We start from the raw sequence: 5,295 nt of genomic DNA on the forward strand, positions 1-5,295 counted from the left end.
CTCGATGCGGGGCTTGATCCCAGAACTCTGGGATCATGACCCGAGCCGAAGGCAGATGCTTAACGACTGAGCCACCCAGGAGCCCCTATGCGCTGCCTATTTAGTAGGGGAAAAAAGCATTTCGTTATTTTACTTTGCAGATCTTTGATTATTAGGACAAGGTTTTTTTTTTTTTTTAATTGTTTACTTGTGTTTCGTTTATTATCTTCTTTATTTGGGCCCGTTGCATGACATTTAACAATTTGAGGTACTGGCCTTCTTTTTTTTTTTTTTAAGTAGGCTCCATGCCCAACATGGGGCTTGAACTCATGACCCTGAGCTCAAGAGTCATGCACTCTACTGACTGAGCCAACCAGGCTCGGTCTTTTCTTGATCTATACAAGTGTTTTCTATGTTCAGGAAGTCAACATTTTTCCTAATTAGTCATTTGCTTCTTACTGTGTCTATCCTTGGTTTTTGTATTTATTGCATAGGAATCTTTTATTTCCTATAGTAAAATCCTTTATTCTTCCCTCTTATAATTTCACTCTCAAATTATATAAATATTTACCCAGATTGTATCCCAAGTGTTACAGTACTTTTATGATTTTTTTTTTTAAGATTTTATTTATTTTTTGACAGAGAGAGAGGCAGGGAGAGAGGGAATACAAGCAAGGGGAGCAGCAGAGGGAGAAGCAGGCCTCCCGCGGAGCAGGGAGCCCAATGCGGGGCTCGATTCCAGGACCCTGGGATCATGACCTGAGCCGAAGGCAGACGCTTAACGACTGAGCCACCCAGGCGCCACCTTATGATTTTTTTTTTAACATTTAAATATTTAATCCACCTGAAAATGATCTGATGGTCAGGTGAAAAAAAGAGGTCTGGTTTTTCAATGCTCCGTCAGTTATTATAACATAACGTATCAAATAAGACCCTACTTTCTCACCGAATTGAAATTTCACCTTGATCATGGACTCACTTCTTCGATGTTCTGAATGGGCTTGTTTTGGCCAGATCATTCTGCTTTACCGATCTCTTTGTCTCCTTTGGAAGCATTTCATGCTGTTTTGATTCCTGAAGCTTTAAAATACACTTTACCATCTACAGGGCAAATCCTCTCCTTCCTACAGCTGTTCTTTACTTCTTACATAATTCATCTTTGGAATGGTAAAGAAATTCACGTGGCTCAAACCACAAAAAAAGTTTAGAAAGTACACAGTGAAAACACTTTCTCTTTTTTTTGTCCCCAGTTCACCCACGGTCATCCCCATCTCTGGCATCTCTTCTTATCAGGACACTAAAAAAACTACTCTTATGGGATCAGGGCCCCACCCAATGAGAGATTAGGTCTTCAACATATGAATGGGGGGAGGGGGGAGACCACAAATATTCCATCCATAGCATTACTATTGACTAAACTTTAGACTTTATTTGGACTTTACCAGTTTTCCACGAATGTCTGTTTTCCTGTCCCAGGATCTAATCTGGGATACCACCTTGCATTTAACCCCCACTCACTTTTACAGCTCCATGATATGTAACCAGTTTCATATATTAAACAATCCCCTAGGGATGATGGGCCTTTCATTTACATCAATTCTTTTGCCATGGCAGCTACGTGGCAATCAATAATTGTACTCATAGGTCATTTCGCATAGATGGAAATATATTGATAAGGTAAATTCCTAGAAAAGGAATTATGGAGGGAAAAGGCACGTGCACTTGTAATTTTGAGAGGTACGGCTGGTTTGTCCTCCTTGGGGGTGCGTCAATTCATACTCCAATCAACAAAGGGTATCAGTACCTGGTTTCCCCAGAACCTTGCTAATCCTGTGCATTTTCACCAATCTGGTGGTTGAAGAATGTATCTCATTTATGAATGAGATTTTCATAGGATTATGAGCTTCTTGAATTAACTTTTCTTTTTTTTTTTTTTTAAAAGATTTTATTTATTTTTTGGTGAGAGACAGAGAGAGAGAGAGGCAGAGGCAGAGGGAGAAGCAGGTTCCCCGCAGAGCAGGGAGCCCGATGCGGGACTCGATCCCAGGACCCTGGGATCATGACCTGAGCCGAAGGCAGACGCTTAACCGACTGAGCCACCCAGGCGTCCCTTCCAACTATCTTTTCTTATACTTTGCCCATTTGGTGTTTTTCTTATCAATTTCCAGAAGCCCTTTGTAGATGACGGAGAGTACCCTTCGACTATGATATGTGGTAGGGACAAATAATTTTTCCCAGCTGGTCATATTACTTTTCCTAACAACCAACTTCATTGAGGTATAATGTATTTCAATAAAATGTACTTTGAACATACAGTTCAATGATTTGCAACAGATGTACTACATCCATATAACCCCCACTACAGTGGAGATATAGGATATTTCTCAGGCCCTTATATTATTTTAGAATATGTAGTTTTGACATACAGAAACTTCTAATTTTTCTTTTTTTTTAAGATTTTATTTCCGTACCATTTTTTTTTTTAAAGATCTTATTTATTTATTTGAGAGAGAGAGAATGAGAGAGAGCACATGAGAGGGGGGAGGGCCAGAGGGAGAAGCAGACTCCCTGCCAAGCAGGGAGCCCGATGCGGGACTCGATCCAGGGACTCCAGGATCATGACCTGAGCCGAAGGCAGTCGCTTAACCAACTGAGCCACCCAGGCGCCCTTCCGTACCATTTTAATTATTGAGGATTTACGGCAGGTTTTAATATTTGGGAGCCCTAGTCCCCTGCCTTAGTTTCCTATTGTTTCTGTAACAAATTACCACCAACTTGGTGGCTGAAAACAACACAGATTTATTATTTTATAGTTCCGGAGGTCAGAAATCTGAAATGGGTCTCATGGGGCAACCATCTAGGTGCTGGTGGGGCCATGTTCCTTTCTGGAGACCTTTCTGGAAGGTTCCAGCTTCTGGAGGCCACGCGCATGCCTCATTTCCAGAGCCAGCAGGTTTCTCACACCGCATCTCGCTGACACTGACCCCCATCCCTCCCCCTTTCACTCTTCAGGACCCTGGTGGTTAGGTTGGGCCCTACTGGATAATCTAGGATAATCTCCCCACATCAACATCAACTGATTAGCAACCTTCCAACTGCAGCCTTAATTTCTCAATCTTTTATAAGTGTATGAAATCTTTTATAAGTTTGTTTTTTTAAAAACAAACACCTTTAATATGGTGACATTTTGATGAGTAACAATCAAAACAAAACTACATATTCACAGGTTCTGGGGATTAGGACACAGGCATCTTTGGGGGGATCATTCTGCCGACCACATCCCCCTCATTGTGCGCCCCCCTCCGGGTTTTCCTCTTTTTGCTCATTAGATTTTCATATGAATGTGAGAACCACTTTGTCTTGTTAAAAGCAGAGACAAAAAGCTGTTGAGATTGTCACTGGGTTTGCATGAAATCTCTACGTTAATTTAGAGAGACTGGCATCTTCTGGATCCTGAGTTGTCCAAGCCAAGATGCGATAAGCATTTTCTGTTGTAGACTCCTGTCCTCCAGTGTGTGCGATTCTCCTCATGTACATCTTGCTCCTCACTGGTTAGGTTTGTTCCTAGGTATTTTTATCTTCCACTATGTCTTCTTGCCTGTTGTTTGCATATAAGAAAACCACTGTATTTCTAGACACGAGAGAAAGCCTGTGTGGGTATGGCTGAAACAAGTTTGACCATGAACTGGCAATTTTTAGAACTTTTTTCTTACTTTTGAAATACTTTTATTTATGTTGGAAATTCTCCATAATAAAAAGTTTTTAAAAATCCATCAATTCCTACTATAGTGTGTGTGTGTGTGTGTGTGTGTTTGTATTTGTGTATGTTTGGGTCTTTGGGGTATGTGTTCATCAAACGAGGATGCCAAATCTTGTCAAATGTCTTTTCAGCTTTAAAAAATCATGATTTTTCTCTTTGGATCTATTAATATGATTAATTATCTAAGAGATTTTCTAGCATTGAACTAGTCTTCCTGGAATAAGCCTCATTGGGTTATGCTATATTATTATTTGTTAATGTGCTACCGGATTCTGTTTCTTAATATAATATTTTTGCATAAATATTCATAAGAGAAAATTTTCATTTCCTCTTTGTGTAACTTTTATCCAGCTTTGGCATCAATGTTATGCTTACTTTGAAGATAATCTGAAGGAAAAGAAATTTTTATGTACTCTCAGTAAGTTCAAATAATGTTGGAATTTTTTTATTCCTTAAAGATCTTGTAGGATTCCCTTTTGAAACCATTTATACCTGGTGCTCTTGGGGCATAAATCTCTGACAACTATCTCTGTTTCTCCTGGGGAAATCAGTCTGTTTAGATTTTGTTTTGTATTTTTCCAAGTTATATTTTCCTGGGAAACTGTCCATTTGTACCCAAGTTTTCACATTTTAAATGTCAAATGTGAGCAAAATTTTGGGGGGCTTTCATCTTTTACATCCTTCTGCCTTCTTACTTATTTCTGTCTACTTGATCAGCCGTGGAACGAGAAGGGTAATTATTATAATTTTGTAATTTCAACTACTCTTATTCAAAACTTGGCTAGTTAATCTTGACACTTTAGTTCAGTCGATCTAAGATGTGTCTTGGTCTCAAAAATGTTAAAATGTGAAAGAAAAGTGTGTTTGAGGATCAATAAAATATTGTATGTTTATTCTTGCAGGTGGACGTTGGGAACTTTTTCTTATATTTCAAAAGAAAAATCCCACTGCAGGCCCAGATCAGGATTTTGTTAAATGTGTAGATTATTTTATGGGAGAACAGCTTTATGATGTGGATTCTCCTCTTCAGTGAAGATGGTGTCTGTCCACTCATTTGCTTCCTCTTCTATGTTCCTTACTAGAGATTCACAGTTTCCTTCTTCAGGTTCATGCACATTTTCTGTTAAGTATCTTCCTAGGTAGTGTTCTTTGTTCTCTTAGGAAGGAGTTATTGCAACCACTATCTTTTCTTTTTTTTTTAAGATTTTATTTATTTATTTATTAGAGAGAGACAGAGATATCGAGAGAGAGCACGAGTGGGGAGGAGAGAGAGGAGCAGACTCCCCATTGATCTAACGCGGGGTTTGATCCCAGGACCCTGGGATCATGACCGGAGCCAAAGGCAAACGCTTAATGGACAGAGCTACCTAAGTGCACGACAACCATTATATTTTCTAACTAGTTATTTTTGGAGGTTTTTTGGTATAAAGGTATTCAGTAAATAGCTTGGTCACTATTTCTTTCTTTTTTGGGGGGGGGAGAGAGAATGAGAGACAGAGAGCATGAGAGGGAGGAGGGTCAGAGGGAGAAGCAGACTCCCTGCCGAGCAGGGAGCC

The sequence above is a fragment of the Mirounga leonina genome, unplaced genomic scaffold (assembly GCF_011800145.1).
Source record: "Mirounga leonina isolate KUSES-001 unplaced genomic scaffold, KU_Mleo_1.0 Mir_195, whole genome shotgun sequence".
NCBI classification, from domain to species: Eukaryota; Metazoa; Chordata; class Mammalia; order Carnivora; family Phocidae; genus Mirounga; species Mirounga leonina.